The sequence below is a fragment of the Tribolium castaneum genome, chromosome 1, assembly GCF_031307605.1.
Source record: "Tribolium castaneum strain GA2 chromosome 1, icTriCast1.1, whole genome shotgun sequence".
NCBI classification, from domain to species: domain Eukaryota; kingdom Metazoa; phylum Arthropoda; class Insecta; order Coleoptera; family Tenebrionidae; genus Tribolium; species Tribolium castaneum.
Genome location: NC_087394.1, coordinates 29,588,464 through 29,606,320, shown reverse-complemented (window position 1 = coordinate 29,606,320; position 17,857 = coordinate 29,588,464). Strand labels below are relative to the sequence as shown.

The 17,857-nt window shown below is 32.8% G+C and overlaps 2 non-coding genes across 2 annotated transcripts in view; both read right to left on the bottom strand.

The window, feature by feature from the left end:
- Positions 1–17,857, bottom strand: part of LOC103312349 (uncharacterized) — a 156,142-nt gene that overhangs the window by 18,836 nt on the left and 119,449 nt on the right. The gene's annotated exons all lie outside the window — the stretch shown is intronic.
- Positions 2,952–3,916, bottom strand: LOC103312350 (hypothetical protein). The gene is made up of 2 exons (XR_010334299.1): positions 3,322–3,916; positions 2,952–3,275 (listed from the first exon to the last, which is right to left on the bottom strand). It is a non-coding gene; the product is annotated as a hypothetical protein (transcript).

Here is a 17,857-nt window from a genome sequence, read left to right as displayed (position 1 = left end):
GAAAATAAATTTGTGAACAGTTTTTTTAAATCATCCTGTCACCGAAACAAGAGTAAACCCATTATTCAGTTTTATTTACTTTTCAGGTTTGTTCAAAGTCACCGTAAATAAAAAACAATGCATTTGTCAAATCGGACTATTAGTTTAAAACAAGTAGGATTAAAGCCTTCTTTTATATTTTTATTTCATTTATTTTGCATTTTATTACAAATAATTACAAATTAAATTTTTTGGCGGAGCATTTTTGGTGGAGGCGCCGGGCAAATGCTCAAAATAAATTTGAAAGTAATAAATTTATTTTCAGGGATGATAGATGAGCTAAAAAAAAGTGAAAATAACTCAACTTGCCTCATTCAAATGTTTATAGTTTCTGAGATATAGAGGGTTTTAGTCTACGAATATTTAAATTTAGTTCAGTTGAGATTTCAGTGGAGTTATTTTAAGCTCTACTATGACTCCTTAAAACTTAATACTATATACAAAACTATCAAATTCACCCCGAATTTTAATACTTGTACTGAAACCATCAGTTATCTCCAAAATCTTGATTCTACCCGTTCCATACAAAGTTTGTGGTAGAATTTAACGCTACAGTCTTAGACAAAGGAATTGGAAATGTTAATAGGTTTATAATTTTCGCGCTAAAATTAAATCGATATTTCGTGCCACTTTTTGTGTGATTTTTTCCCATCTTTTGTGACTTTTAATTAGAAACTTGTGAAATCCGTTGGTTTAATCTCTTGGAATTGTGTGCGTCCGTAGTGCGTCAACAGGAGATATCTATGGTCTCTATTAAACATAGCTCGGTAAAACCCTTTTAACCACAACTAATAACACGGTCCAATTTAAATAAGTAGGAAAGTGGAGCGTAGCTGAAACGAAATTACATGAAGCTGAAGCCGTTCATTAGAGACACATGTGTTTCCCTATTCGCTGAAGCGCGTCGCTCCCAAGTATGTGTAGAAACTTCCGAAAATAATATATGTTTGCCTGACAATCTGAAAACTTTGCCGAAATAGACGCCCGAACTTCCTATACTCGTGGACACAAATCTACCCCTTGGGTCATTCCGCCAATGTGTCACATAAGTAATTGCTTTGGTAATGAGTTAAGGTTAATTATAGTTTCAATACTCGCGTGTACTGCCGCTGATCAGAAGCAAGACGTATTAAATAACCGACCACAACAAAAACCACCTATGGCCATTCACACCAAAGGGAATATGTTTTATTAGCTGTTGCTCCCGACAGCAGCATTGTTGTGATTTCCTGAAGTGACAGAATTTATTGGAGATATCTGGCCAGTTAATCTCCATTCGCAATCGGTGCGGGATAATTGCGAGCTTTCGGTGCAAGAAGGAAATAAGTTTCTATTTCATGCTGACTAGCTTGTATTTTGTGCAACTCGACTGGAAAAATAAATCGCTGTGCATGTCATCGGATAAAAATCAGCCACAGCAATTGAATCGTGATTGAAAAATGCTACTGACCATCGTTAAAACAATCCAGCTATTAGCTTGGTTGATAAAATTTGATTTCGCATTGAAAACTGGTTTTATTCATCGGATTACATTTGCAAGTTTCCAGCTTCGCTCCGCAACGTTTCTACTTTTTGTTCGGGGCCAGTTATACTTACAAGTCCATGCTGTTTGCTATTCGAATGAATCTAGATAAGGTCTCCCGGCTCTTTGATTCTCTCTAAAATAACCAACGCTTTCGCTTACGCCAGTCGGTCGGGTTTAAACCGTCGAATTAAAATTTATATTTTACTTTACCTTTCAAATGATGTTCAAAGAATTTCCCCACTGTAGAATGCTTGAAATGTATTTATTTTTCATTAATTTGTAATACGACAAGACACCGACGCTATTTGCTCTTGGATTTTCCAATCCGAACGTACATATTGATTTTACATGCGTGAAAAAAATGATTGATCGCGCCGAAGAGTCCATTATTCCTGATCCAGCCATGAAGTTATCTACAATAAGTGTATGCGCTGGCATGAAATATTAGTGTCGTTGCTATTTTTTCCCACTGTTGGGGTTTTCTCCACTAACGCAATTACGTCCTCGTTATGCTTTAATAACGCAAGAGTTTTGCACTTGCTAGTGGTACCGTGAAAGCATGCGGAAAATCCTTGTTAGTTCTTAGAAAACTTAATTTAAAACACTGCTTTGTACAAGTTCATTTTTGTGTCTGCTGGATGTAAAATATTTGGAAATGAAACGAATTTCTAATCTAATTTAATGTCAACGTTGTTGACCAGACTTAAGACACAATGAAACAATTAAAACTTGGGCGCTTGGGGCGCACGAAAGTGCACTAAAGATTTTTCAAATTTTGCGTAAAATTGGTGAAGTTTATTCCCATTTATCCTATACATTTTGGAGTGGATGTCCAATAATAGCATTTATAGTGTGTTCACTTTGTCTCGAGATTTATAGAAATGTCTCTGTAAATGTCTGGAATTGGTCACTGCGGAATAAAATGGCCGTTCTCCGGAGAGCATTGTTAAAAAATGAACTCTCCGAATTGGCGAACAAATTTGGAAACATCCAAACGCCCAAAATTGCAAAAATTAACTAATCTTGTCCTAATTTCTTGAATCGTTGAAGTTGACTAAAGTGCAGAGTAAACAAATTTGAAACGTAGATTAAGCGTAATTGACTTAAATTATTTGTTTGCGACATTATGCCCATCGATTTTTGTATTAAACTTAGTTTGTAACGTTTAATTTGTACGAGGATACGCAAACAACAAAACGTGAATAAATCATGACTTGACCTGAGACATTACTTCAAATTTATATTTATGAAATTATACCAGTGCGGTATTAAGCCTATAAAGAACAGGAGTGAAGGTGGATAATATGCATAACAGGGTGGATCACACACAAAAACATGTATAAGCTTCTAGAAGCTGGGAGTAGCAAGTTGTTAATAAAAAGAAAGCTTCCTGACATAGTTTATGTGCGAGCTTTCGTACATTAAATAGATGCTTTTATGAGCTTTCATATCCAAAGCCAGATGGGTGAATCCTTGTCATATTCCAAAACGTCTAAATCCATTTGATACAACTCGTTATGTCTCGCCCATAAATCGATAACACTCTGCTTGCTGTAATAAATATCCGGGTAGAAATTTCTAATAGTGTCTAATTTCCGCTTAAGCCTTTTAAAAGTCGCCAGTTTTCGCGCCTCATTGCTTTCCTGAGAGTGCGAGCTTTTCCATTTTTGTTCCGTGGTCAAAACGTCCCAACTCTTGCTCTTGCCCTCCTCTGAGTGAAAAAAACTATCAAACGTTAAATACGACTAGTAACTCACTGTTTAATTCAGCGTCAGGCTTGATGAAATTATTTATGTAAAGATTCACCGCATCTAGGGAGAAGCCCTCACGTATGACGTGCTCCCTGCCGGTGAGTGGTAAAATTTCATATTGAATTTTTCTGGGATTGTGCCGAAAAAACATTTCAACGATTCGGTGACATTTAAAATGTGTCAACTCAGCGCGGGTGTTATTAGCTTAGCTGATTGTTTTCAGAGGCAACATGCGAGAGATGTAACCTAATTTGACGGTCTATCTATCTGTATTTGTCGTATTCTCAAAGCCCTCGGCTGTGTTTGAGTGGTAAACATTAACACATGCGGAAATATGTAAATATGGATCCGCTCGAGATGACTGCGTTAACAAATAAGCAATGGAATTATGAAAGCTCTGCCCTTTCCAGCCCCGGGCCAAATCTTGTTTATTTGTCGAGTGTGTTACAAAAAATGAACCCGCGGTCTGAATCAGATAACACATTTATATTCTTCTCTTTGTGTAATTTCACCAATCTTGACTCGGCTTGTTTACAGATTCGAAAATAAGGACTCGAGCTGAAAGCTCTTTGTCAAATTTGATACTCCCGGTCGAAATTAATTCAGAAACATATTTTCGGAAAAATCGTAAACAACTGATAAAATGTAAATGCGGCTTAAGCAAACATCTCCCATTTTGACGCTATTGTGGAAAGTTTACAAAAACTCCAACTTTATGTTTATACTGAATTAAGAAACAAAGTAGTTAATGGAATAGTTGTGCATTATTTATGCCAGGAAATTATTCCACTACAAAGTTCTAGTAATAATAGATGGATTTTGCTGTTATTTGTTTGTTTTCTAAATTTGCTGTAGACGGGGATACTTTTGATCAAAACAGCCGAGTGTTGACAAGACGAAAAACCGCAACCTTTTTTCTCCCGGTTGATTTCAGCAGACACATGCTCAATTACTCCCCATTTAGACTCATTCAATTATTGCATTTTCTTTTGTGCCATTTTTGTTTCTCGACCCAGTCACAATGAAACCCAAGGTTGAAAAATGCGTATGCTTGCATTTAATTAAATTGAATGGAGCACTCCGTGTCAAACGTTCTGAGAGTATAATTGCATAACAAATTTGGTTATATTCCCGTTATCCACAAGCGCAACAATTACACCCCTGGAGCCCCTTTTTAGTCGTGTTTCGAGTTTACGTCGAGGATGTTATCAACTTGCATGGCGATTATAATGTATGGAAGTCGGTGGAGCATAGCAGGTTAACACCGTTTAGTTCTGCAAGCAGCTGTACTTTCGGTTTCCATCCTCCGAACAGCGTCTAATCAACGCAATAAATTCACTATTACGATTAACCTTAATAGTCTTTCAATGGAACAATAGAGGCAAGTTTGGAGAATGTTACTACCCAATTACGCCCAATGGTGGCCGATTCCCCAACTCGCTCCTCCGGAAAATAATTTAAAAATGCAGAAACGGTGTCACGTTGTTAAGAAATCACAACAGCTTGCGTTACAAATTTATTATTAATGCTTGCACACGATGTTTTTCTCAAGGCGATTTCGTAAATTTACAAGATAAAACAAGAAACAATATAAGCAAAGGAAAGCGTGCTTCCGGGAAATATATTACTAGTCCTTTTCTGAATTTAAAGCTTCTCTGACCTTAAAACCTATTTCTACTAGATATAGTGGCGGCTATAAAAGGGCAAGTTTTCAAATAGGGAGGTTTATTGAATTATTTTATTCAGATGGCGCGATCTTGACAAAAATAGAGAAAAGTTCTTTAAGGCAACATTAGGAAAATTTGTTTAATGCAGAATTTCATATTGAGTTTACTTCAAAGACCCAATGAAAACAGTTTTCAACAGAACAACAGGAAGTTTTATTAATTCAAGACTTTAATCATATTAAGAACGGCTTAATGCATTTCGTGATTAATTTATTTCAGAGACTCCATTAAAATTCTAATATTTTGTTGTCCATAGGAAATGCTTGTTGACTTCTTAATAGATGCGAAAATAGAAGACGTAATGGCTTTCTTTCATTTAAAAACAGATTTTGTTATAGCAAGGCTGAAATGCTTATTTAAATTGTAAAAAAAGCTAGTCTGAAGGTTGTAATTCATTGTTAAATTAATAAACTGGCGTGTTTAAGTATTTTTCCAATTAAATGAAACCAACGTCAAAGATGTATTCTGTTTTTAGAGTTGTGAAAAGTAATTATTTGAATGTAAGATTTCTTTTTTCTCTACTACCTAATTATATAAGTTTTATTGGAAACGGCAACTTTCAAAGGAAATTATTGAAAGAGTCCTGATGCAATTTTTGTTAAATAACTTTTTTAGTTTCAAAGTTGCTAATTATTTACTCCTCTTTTCCTTCGTAGTTAGCGTTTGATGATTTTCAAACAAATAGTTTTCATTTAATTTTTGCAATGTTTCTTTGTTAAGAATGTATTCAAACATTAATTATAACTACAATTATATTTTACAGCCATTCCATTTTAACGGGACACTTTGCACAATTTACTTTTAGTTTTTATGAACAGTATCAGTAGACGTGAATTTTTGTTTATAGAACCTTAGTACCAGTCAAACTGTTTGCAACCTACAATTAGAGCCACATTTTTAAAATATGAGCTCGAGCAGAAAAAAATACAAATTATCACGGACGGGACATAAAAAATACCTCACATTTTTATTGTTGAAAAATCGTTATAAAATTCTGTTTAACGTAAGATGTTGAAACTTTTGAGACCACAAAACCGAAGAATAAGAGAATGTGTAACGACTTCTGATTAATTTACTTTTTATTAGCACATGACGGATGGGACTAAAAAATCTTGTGTGAAAAAAATGTATTCAGACAGGTTTTAATTATTAAATACTTTAACAATATTAAAATTAGACAAGAAAAAATTAAAAATTCTTGGTTTTGTTCAACAACGTAGGAAATAAAAACGTTTTATGTTTGCAATAACGGACGGGACAGCAAAAGTTTTCAAGCTGTATTATTATTATTATTTTGAAAATTTCTGTGAATGATTGAGATCCTGGTTGAGTTGTGAGAATTAAAACACTTTCAGTTTATAGCGCAAATCAATTTTCCGTAATTCAGTTAAGAGTGCCAGAATGAAAATTTATTATAATGGCCGTTTGGGGAATGTTAATTAGTCCCCACTTTGCGTTTTTGCTGGTGTGAGTACAATTACGAGTTTTTGACGTTCTTGAGCATTCTCATCGCTTTAATATTTCGACTTGAAACCTCAAAGCCCATTAACCACAGATAATTTTGTAAATTATGATATATGGAAAGGGACAGGGACATTTTGCACGCCCAAGGGTTTGTGAGAGTGATTTAGGTTGACGCGGAGAGTAAACGCTGATATTGCCTTCATTCATGTTTAATTGATAGAGCAATCACCGTCATCATGCGTTCCTCCGGCCCAAAAACACAACTTTAATGTACTTATGGAAATTAATGAGATTTTTGTAACATTGTTAAGCCGAAATTTATGACAGTGTCGTATTTGGAAAATATTACCACTTATCTCCTTGTTGATAAAATATTGTATTGAAAATCCTCTAATTTATGGTTTTGCTTTATCGTTCATGGCAAAAACTGAAATATTACCAATGATTTCAATATCTAGCCCATTTCTCACTTTATGTAGCACGAAATTGCCCCTTCCCAAGGAGTCAATTTTGGGAAAATCGCGGAAAAAAGAATAATGTGTTTAGGCAACTTTTCCAATTATGATAAGGCCCCCGTAACGACGAATTAATTGGCTCTCTTTTACTGTTTCGTTAGCAACTATTACTTCTCCATTAATCACGTGATCGGGCCCCCGAGCGAATTAATCCGGAAAATCAAACAAAACTTTGCACACTTTTCACTGAATTTAATTTACTTCTAGCTTGAACCATTTGTCATAGATTTCGTTAGGATCGGAAAAATGAAAGGCGCTGGGAGCAATTTCGCTCTTTTTATATAACAAGCCTGTTTGTTCGGAAAAATCTTTTGTTTTGGGAGTCGGTGTCAGGTTGCAGCGAATGAGATAAATGAGTAATCGAGGAAAATTAATTTATTACGTTATCTTCGTGTTAGTTATCGAGCTAATCTTTTTAATCAATCTGCGCGTCGCGACGGACGAGGCGTCGGCACGAGCGGATCCTGTAATTTGTCAGATCGTGGCACGCCATCTGTGGGCTTCACTCAAACGATAGCCCTGCGTTAATTACCGCCCATCTGACGGTTTTTAATTTAGGGGGCCGACCAATTACACGGTCAACTTTTTTATGCAAATTCTAAAAACAAACTCAAAAACTTGCCATCACGATAGGTGTCTGAGAAAAATTATTAAACATTTTTATAAAAATATATTAAATTTCACTGTATGTAAGCGTATTTTTTTATTACTACAAATAAAAAAACATGTAAAAGACAAGTAACAAGAAAATCTTTTTAAATAAGCGCCACAATATATACACATTTAATTAGCATGGAATAATAAAATTAAATTATTTATTTGATTTTCTGCAAATTGGTGTGTTACAAAAAATGTTTTTTTTACTATACAGGATGTTCCAAGATTCATGGTAAAATTCCTTTAATTTTAGAGCCCTAAGAACTAAAATAAAATCATGCTAAAGTTTATAGCTTTTGAGTAATTAACGTTTTAATTTAAAAAATCCAAAAGTATTAATAATTAATTTATGATAGGCTTTGTCGTAATTGGTGATCAGGTCAGAATTCCTTGACTATAAAAAAAGTTTCGCTATAATGTTTACAACCTTTCCGAGTTAAAACGGTCTACTGTCAAGGAATTCTGACTTGATCATCAAATACTAGTAGTGAAATGTTAATGAGTCAAAAGCTATTAACTTTTCAGCAACTACGGTTTTAGAAATTAAAATGTATAAAATGTAGAAAATACGCCAATAACTGATTTTTTTTTCAAAACATTAGTTTTTAATGTCACCCAGCAAAAATTTTGATCAATATTGAACTACGACTATGAGATTACAGCGTATTAATTCCTTATCGTTAAAACTATTAATTTATTTTTTACTCGACTAGAAATATTTATTTTTGCTTTGACCATAAAACTTGGAACAGCCCTATAGTCTATGTTTTACTGCATATTTAGATTACTCCAATTATTTTTAGAGAGTTTTTATCAGCTTTACATAATATACTTAAATTTAGTAGTTTTCGAAATCTTTAAGGTTTTTTTGTAAATTTTTGGATTGATTTTAAAAATCGATAACTCAGCCGTTTTTAAAAATTTTAAAATCATTTTTGGTTTATTTAAAAAACAAGGTTCAGATCTTTTTTTGTGTTTTAAATTAAAAAAAAAGTTAGCAAAACCCCAAATTTTTAAGATTAATTTGCAGAATTTTAAACACACATAACTCAAAACATATAATTTATTTTGTTTTAACCAAAAAGAAAACGAAATTTTAAACAGAACTCATCGTTTATGCAATGAGAAATGTTTCTTTGTGAAAAAATATCTGTGGCTAGTAAAGAACTTCCGGCAGTGTTAAAGAAAACCAACACAACTTGAAAATTATCACAGCTAAATATAAAGAATAGATAGTAATAGTTAATAATTTTTTTTTCCACCTTGTGAAATAAAAGTTAGAGCATTCCATTTGAAAAAATTGACTCACAGCTTGTAAAATTTGTCCAAAAGTAACGTTAAAATTTTAGAGTTTCTAAACTTGTATCTAATTTTGAATAGACTGAAGAAAAATCACAGTTTTTTAATTGTTCAAACACGATCTCTAAAACTTTAAAGGTGGCAGAATTACCGATTTTTGAATTGAAAGATGCAAATCCAAAAATTTTCAAAAAACCTTAAATATTTTAGGTATAGGGCAAGCGGAACAAAACAGGCTGTAATAATTAGTAGAAAAAATAAAATTTGTTGTTCTGTGATTATCATAACTCGATTTTTCTCGTACAAGAGCGATGCGGGATTTTATCTCTCGGGATTGAAATTCGATGGCAATCTTGGCAAAAATCGCGAACGCCTACTCAGATGTTGCGATAGCCGTGATGAAAGTGGCAAAAAAGTCGTTCAGTCTTGTTGCAGACTTAGAAATCCAGAAACAAATCACCCACTTTGTCGTAAGTTATCGCAGGAGAGTATGGCGGCAGGCTGTTTTCCCACCTCCAAAGATAACAAGCTTACTCAAATAACAAAACTAATACTGCCACTACTGGGGGCCAAAATCCCGTGGCTGCACCTAATACTGTTTAAATATTTATCGTAAGCTGTAATTAAATGTTGATATAGGCTAAATTAACAATTAATTGATTACATTTACATATGCGACAATAACAAAGCCCGAGCGATGTCATTCCGAAAAGAAATCGGCCGAGTTTTAATCTTTTTTAATTTAATTTCCGTTCTTCCGGAGCATTTACATTTTCCGGCGCGCACGGAAGGCACGACTTGTCATATTCACACGGTGTAATTTCGTCACAGGGGCACGAATTTAGTCACGTAGTGCCGTCATGTTGCAAGATAAACGCTAAGTAGCAAAAATACATGAAGTATGAACGTTCTTATTAACGCAAATTGGACGTAATTGCCTAAAATGGTACAGGTCCCGACGGATGCGCTCGCAAATGTTGGCCGAGATTACGACTGCATTGCATAATTGGTTATTTCCTCCGTCTTGCAATCAATGGCTGGATCTCAAGTCGGAAATTAATCGATTCGTTGGCACAATACGACACCAAACATTTGGTAATTTTAAATTGAGTGAAAGCCGAAATCGGACACTTTACTCCTTGCGCCTTAAAAGGACAATCAACATGCATAAAAGCCCATAACACGGAATAAACAGTCGGGGTGTCGCGTTACAAAGGCGCCATTCTCAATTAATTTCGACATAATGATATTCTTCATCGAACTTTGATGTAATCTGAAGCCTTTGTGTGCACTGCCGGGTTATTATCATCACACGTTCGGCTGGAATAAAGATATTCAATTTGTAAACCTATTATCAAGTCATTACACTAAGTAAAAAGTCATTTTGTTAAGTTTTTTAGATCTTTTTCGGAAGTTTACTATTAGGAAAACACTAAATTTGTAGAACTACTGTACTAAAAGTTTTTTTTCTGAGAAACATTCAACAATAATCATTTCTTGTGACACAATTTTTTCACGAATGCATTCTTGTTCTTGAGATTAAGCGCCTGAATGTAATAAAAGGGATTAATGAATACAACCGACCTTTTCTTTGAGAGCACAAAATTTATAAAGTATAAATAATCAGAATAATCTCCATTATGTAAACTAAAAAAAAAACAGAGGTTTTCGTAAAATAAAGATAGTTCACACATTCAAATTTAGGTTTTGTTAAACTGTTAATTACGTAGTTAATACAACAAAGTAATAATAATATACTATAAACAATGAGCTAATTGGTAACAGGAAAATATTTAGTTAGTTTAATCTTTTCCTTTAAAGAATTTAGAGCCAGATTTCTGATTTTTCTCAGATTTTTTTTTTGAGTGCTTTTAAACGGCTTCAGCTGTATTTACGTTTTTGGTCCTCTCATAGTTAAGTTTATATCAACCTCTTCGTCTGTTTCCTCTTCTAAGCTCCTTATAATTTCATATATCTCAGTTATTGTCAGAACTTTTCGTTTTGTTAATTTATTTATGATGAAAAATGGAGTTGAATAAATATTAATTATCACTTATCGCCAAATTTGTTCTCGACACATTGAAGAAATAAGTGTATGTGAATACAAAAGTTGTCAGAAAAACTATCAAAAACTATCTAAGAACGACGATGTCCCAACATCGATTTAATAATTTTCCTAACTTCCTACTACTCCAGTGGACTAGATAAATAATATTTTAGAAAAAGAATTTGCCTAGAGTAAAGTAAGGTAAATTTATTGTGTAAATTATGTAAATATTAGGTATGTAAATACTCAACAGCTGAAGTACCTGGACAAAATTTAAAATTATTCTTGTTACGAATAGTTTTATTTTTGTATAAATATACTATTTAAAAATATTTTAAAAATAAACAGTTGCTTTCATTTACTTAACTTAGTAATTTTTAACTACTATTTTAATCAGAGTAAGAGGCGCAGTATTTGGGACTCATGTGCCTAATTTTTGGTGGTCTACATATATTTGGGAACTTCTGAAGTAAATAAAAATTTATTATTTTTGAAGCGTTTTAGGCCTTTTCGGTTGTTGATTTTTGGGAAAACAGCTAACTTTGTAAGATTCAACCTTGATTTTTAAGACTAGGTCTAGAAGTAACATTTTATATCCTATTAAACTAATTAATTGCATGTTTTTTTAATAAAATGGCCAATATTATACAACCTGAAACTGAAAATAAATAGCCACTTTGCAGCGCAACTGATTGTACGCAATTTATAGCTTTAAAGTGGCTCGTTTAGCACTAAAATAGAAAATTCTTTCTGTAACTCTTGTTACTAATAGAGAAATACTTTGAAACGAAGCCTTTTAAATTTTTCATTACCTCTACTCAGCTTTTCCGCGAAAGTGGAATCTTTACTAACTGTTCCAAGCAATTTTACTTAGTTGCTGTTATTCGTAATTGTTGCTTTTGAAATAAAAAAATGGTGTTATAAGAATATTAGGTGATGGTACATATGTGCCAGTGAAAAAATAGATAAAATACATCCTACTTTTATTTGTTTAAATTAAAAATAATTAATTTTAATCAATGCATACACAGTATTGACACTTATAACATATTTTGTGAAATAAACTAATAAATTTAGAACTTCAAACAAAGAAAAAAAAAAAAGTTATAGTTATATGTCTACATGCTGAAATGCCTACTCGTACAACACAATATTCAGTGTTGCAAAAAATTACGAAGAAAAGATTGGTCACTTTTTGAATCTTTTATGTTCTCCAATATTGAATTCGTAATCTTGGTTCTCCTATATAATTATCTCTTTGATCAAATCCGTGACTTTTAAAAGCTCTTTAATACTATAACAAAAAATCGAATTAGATTAAGTTACCTTCCTTTCAAAAAGCTTTTAAATAATTAACTTTCAATTATCTCCTTATTTGCATTTTTTTCAGACAAGACTTTTGCCAGCTACCTACGTTACACGTAATATTTACCTAGTTATTTAACTTAAGCAAGCATAACATTTTTAAAGTAAATAATTGATTTCGTAATTTTCTATTATATCACAAAAATTTCTAATCATACAGAAATCAGTGTTTGCTAAATACTATATTTTTTGCTCTCTGCTTGTGATTTTTTCTGATTTTTTTGCAATTTATTTTAGTTATAAATATTAATATTATTATTTATAAAAAAATTATATTAATAAATTGCAAATATTAAAATTGATTCATACAAATTTTCTGATTTCGGGCGTAATTTTAGGAAACATTACTCCGTGCTAGCGACATTTTTAACTAACTGCTTCGCAAAACAATATTTAACCATTGCTTGTTTTAGAGTGACTTGAGAATAATAAAATTATTAGAAAATATGAAAAATATTCACATGCATAGAGAAAAATGTAAAGCAGGTATTTAATCACAATCGCTGTTTTCTGTGTGATTATTAGATTTTTAAATACAGTCTTTAGCAGACTCACTTTAAAGGTATACGTCTCTGAAAGGGTCAACTAAATCGACTTGCAGATACAAACGATTTGTGTTTTATCACCCCAGGGACTGATCCGTGAAATTTCCCCATTTAACAACTATACCTTCGTAATGCTGAGACAAGCAAATTATTATTGTTATGGGAATGTAAATGTCATAGAGAAACTATCATTTCGTGAATTATAAGGTTTGGTAGGGTTTGGAACATTGATTACAATCTCTCCATCTACCTTTGTCTGAGTTACTGGCTCAGAAACACAATTTAACTGTCTAGTAGACATAAAAAAAGAGATTAAACAACCAGCAACAAAGGTTTTGCATAGAAAATTGCTTTGAGAAATTAGCGATTACTTTCATGGTTTGGTAATTTGAGCAAATAACTATACGCTGGGTATGGTATTATTTACCACACTGAGAATGTTTACATGAGTAAAACAGGTGCAAAATCTCCAGTTACCGAGACGCAGAAATGCTGTAACGTTTAATTAACGTTTGTGGCAGGATAATATCTGTAACATACTGAATCATTTAAGTGTATGTAATACCACAGGAGAAACATTAAGAATTTATCGTCATTTAAACTTAGATTGTAAATACAGGAAGTTAGGGCCTAGGCCCGTCGAATTTTTGACTAGAGGTGACGTTAATTTAGTTAATTGTAATGTCGCAATTTGGTTAATGAACGCGCATAAATAATTCCGAGATTATTTGCTTTGTGTGCACATAAAAAGATTCCGCGGCTTGATGAAGGTGGAACAGGAAACAAAAGCTTGTAATTACAGATAAAAGCACACAAGCTCGCTACTAAAAACACAAAAAGAATCTTACCAAATACACGGAAAACAAATTTTGTGATAAAATCGCGTTAGCGGAACGCCGCGCCGCTCCAGAAAAAAGAAAATTAGCGCCAAATCTTCGGATATAGAAGAGAATCTGTTTAGAATGAAAAAATATAATAGAAGAAGCGTGCGAACGCGGGAGTGGTGTTGCCGTGATGCAGAACGCCGCCGTCTCGTTAGCACGCGAAGTAGCGGCGGCGGCGGCGGCGGTGGCGGCAGGGGCATCCATCATAGCCGACCGCGACGAGTACCAGCTAATAACGCGTACACACACGATGCCGTGATTGCCGGGGGCGGCAGTCCAGTGGCGGCAGCAGGAGGCCTTCCTCAACTACATCCTCGTAAGGCATTCGCAGAATTTGCGGCACGAGCCGCAAACGCCGGCACAATGACACGGGAAATGCCTTGTGCGGAAAGAAATATCCATTCTTTTTTTCATGCTTAAAATAAACCTCCAACTTAAACGCTAATTTTGACAGTGCAAGTAACTGAGAATAGAGTTAACTAAGTATTAAAATAAGTGCCATACTTTTAGGAGAGTCTTTTTTGTTTTTTTCAAGTATTACAACGGTCTTTTTGTAAAATTTGTTGTATTCTTTACATATAATTTGTCACAAAAATCAAAGTTTTCTTTTAAATAGGATCTCATTCAGAAAGACCATGTCTTGCAGATTATCAAATTTAAAAATATTTTTTTGTAGTTTGTAACACTGCAACTGTATTTACTTTTTTTTTGGAAAATATTTCACTTGAAAGCGCACTCCATTAGTATTTTTTAATAAAGTAAAGTGTACAATACTTCTGTATTTCTGAGTCCGTAGGTAGGTACTTAAAAGATTTCTCTATGCATGAGAAGTTTTTCAAACTTTTTCTACTACAGCCACACAACAGCTTATAATCAAAATTAACTAATTGAAAACATTGCTATTAATAGAATTAAAAATATGAATCTCTATATTAATTAATCGAAATTTATAATTTCTAGTGTCATTCTAAAGGAAAACGTAGCTTAAACGATGTTTTGACTAAGAAATCTAAAAAAAATTGCTAGACCCAAAAAACGTCTCTTTGAATGTTAACTTAATTAATTATTTTTTGAAACTAACAACATTTTTTTAAGCATTTTTTGCACAAAACAATACTAAACTTACACTTCCCTTATTATAGAATGATACAAGAAATAAGGAATTGTAGAATAATTCCAAAAAATTAAAGTATTTTGCAGTTTATTTTAGCGTGAATATTAGTTTTTGAAATAGAATAAAAATAGATTTTTAGTAGAGTCACCTTACAGATTCAATTAGCTTGGGAAAAAAGCTAGAAAGTTTCTGTCCATAAGGTAGAAAAAAAAATTTGTGGGGTCAGATGTTTTCGTTTTGAATACAATCATATTTTAAATAGTACTACAAAAACTATTAAGCCACTAATAGCACCTCAGATGTTTTTGGGACACTGTGCAAAAAAGATACAGAGGATTTCCTATTTATAGTTCTGAAGAAGCCCCAAAAAAGATGGCGAAACGTCGACAATAAATCATATACCAAAATAAATTCGTCTGCATTTCCACCAATTAATCACACCTTATTTTATTTTTATTATTAGGAATATCTTTTTTTATTAAAAAAAAATTAAAGCATCATTTTAGAAAAAAAGGTTTCTGTAATAATAATAATAATTTCTGAGGTACTATGAATCTCCTAAAAGAACAAATATTTGTATTGTATCCCAGAAAGAAATAATTAACATAGAAACCAGTGTTGCCTATGAAATACTTTATTTTTTCTCTATCCATGTGAATTTGTTCTAAATTTTTATACAATTTCAAATAATTCAAATTAATTAATTAAGCAGTTAATATTTAATTATTATTACGGCGTTGCACAATATAGAAAAAATTGTCGTTAGCTTAAAAAAAATCCAAAAAATTTATTTGTTATGTAGTCTACTTTTGTATCTCACATTTAATTGCAATAAAATTCTAATTCGCAATATTTGATTTTGCCTAAGTAACGAAATGGCAACTCAATTCTAATAAGTTAATTGTATACATTTAATTCTGAGTTTTCAATTAAAAATTTATTGTAAATTTAAATATTATTATTATTCAAAATGAGCTGCATTTTTAATTTTTAATAATCTTTTTGGGCTAACTTTTGTAACGTAATTTTTGCACTAAACAGATGAGCATCGTTTGTTTCAGACTGTCATTAGAACTAACATTAAAAGTATTTTTTTTATCAACTTAAAATTAATTGATTAATTTTAATTTAAAAAATTGTAAAAATTCAAGGCATAATCTGTTTGATTATAATTTTTCTGAGAAACTCACTTTCTATGAGAAGTTAAGTATGCTAATATTTATTATAAATTTTTATATTTGAATGTCCTCTTGGTGATATTACCAAATACGGCACTGTGCCGAAGTTAGTCTTTTCCTACTTAGATAAAAAAGAAGTAACGTCTTTTCGATTGCCAATAACTTCTCTATTCCCCTCGCCTCCTAAATTTTTAAACGCCGAAAAAATATTCAGTGTTTGCAAAGAGATTTTTATGTGCCTCTTAAACAACCTGGCGTTTTTATTTAAATATTTGTAATGTAAATGAGCAAAGGGCGTTTATCGGCAGAACAATATTACGTTACAAGTAGATTTTCAGCGAGTATTTAGCCACTTCCTGCTTATTTACCGGAGTGCGTGTACCATGCCAGGATATTATCCGATTAAGTGGAGAAATATCACACAAGCAGCGCTTCGGAACGTCTTTCATCCTTAGATGTGGTGAAGTTCCTTGGGCGATGTTATTATTTCTCGGGCAAATAATCACTTAATAAGGAAAGACTGTATATTATGTTGTTTCTGGTAGTGACATGATTTGAGAGCAGAGCGCGTGTAATTACCGCAGCGACAATTAAACGTTTGACAGATTGAGCAGCGTATAATAGGCCGTGTTCTTTGCCCTAAGGTGTGCACAGGAACATTAACATAATTGTGCTTAACAGCAGCTTAAACTGGAACAATTCACCGGTTTCGATTCATCGCCCAGAATTACAACAAAGTGATTTCCGGTTGTGTAGCTGGAGTTAAAAAATCGCAAACTAGTTCGGATTAAAACTAGTTGTCCGATTGAAACTTTTCAACTTTTCCGCTCAACAGATTTGAGACCGGTCACATTTAGTTTCGAATTTCCGTTTTGTAATTATTAGAATCAAACGAAACTGTGCACAGTTGCTCGTCAGTTCGGCGCGTTTTCCACTGAATTAATTTAAAATTAATAATTTTAGTAAAAGTTAATACCCGCTTTTAATTTCTGCTAGTTAATTCGGAGCGGTTAAAATTCGCTCTGCAATAAACTCTCTTTGATTTTAAATTTTGGCTGCATTTCCATTCTGCATCAGGAGAGTTATTGTGCCTTTTGTCGTTTCCGCGTATTCGCCCTTGCAACAGAGCTTATTACCACGATTTCCATCTTCTTATCATTGTTAAACCGTTAAATTTCAATGAGGAACTTTATGAGTTAGCTAACTTGCAATTGCTATGATAATGCTTGTGCTATTACTTGGGATAGCTCATCATTATCCCGGTAATGGTAAGCTTCATAATCGGGAAAGATTGTTAAATTTTAATAGCGTGATTATGTTTATGTGTCATTATTATTAATTAAAACTTGATGCACATTTAATAAGGAGGATCGGTCCAAACTCGCAAACTTTCAGGAAATTTCTATTGTTGACACACTAATCTATGAAAGCGTCATTTGTATTGGACTCGATTTCAGGCTAATTTAAAGTTTGGAAATGGAATTTATTTGCTGGGAACTTAAAATCAAGCAAAAAAGCAACGTGTAACTTCCATTTCTTGATGGGAATAATTTAGAAATAATATAATGTACCGTGAAAAACTCCCCAAGCTTGACACTTATATAATCCGGATCGTTTTTGTTGAGTGCCCATTAGCATCCAACGTCAAGGACCCAATTAGCCATCTAAACCTTTATTTCATGTAAATGGAGATGACATTATAAAGCACACATTAATAAAATAAGCTTCTAATAACAGAAAATTAATA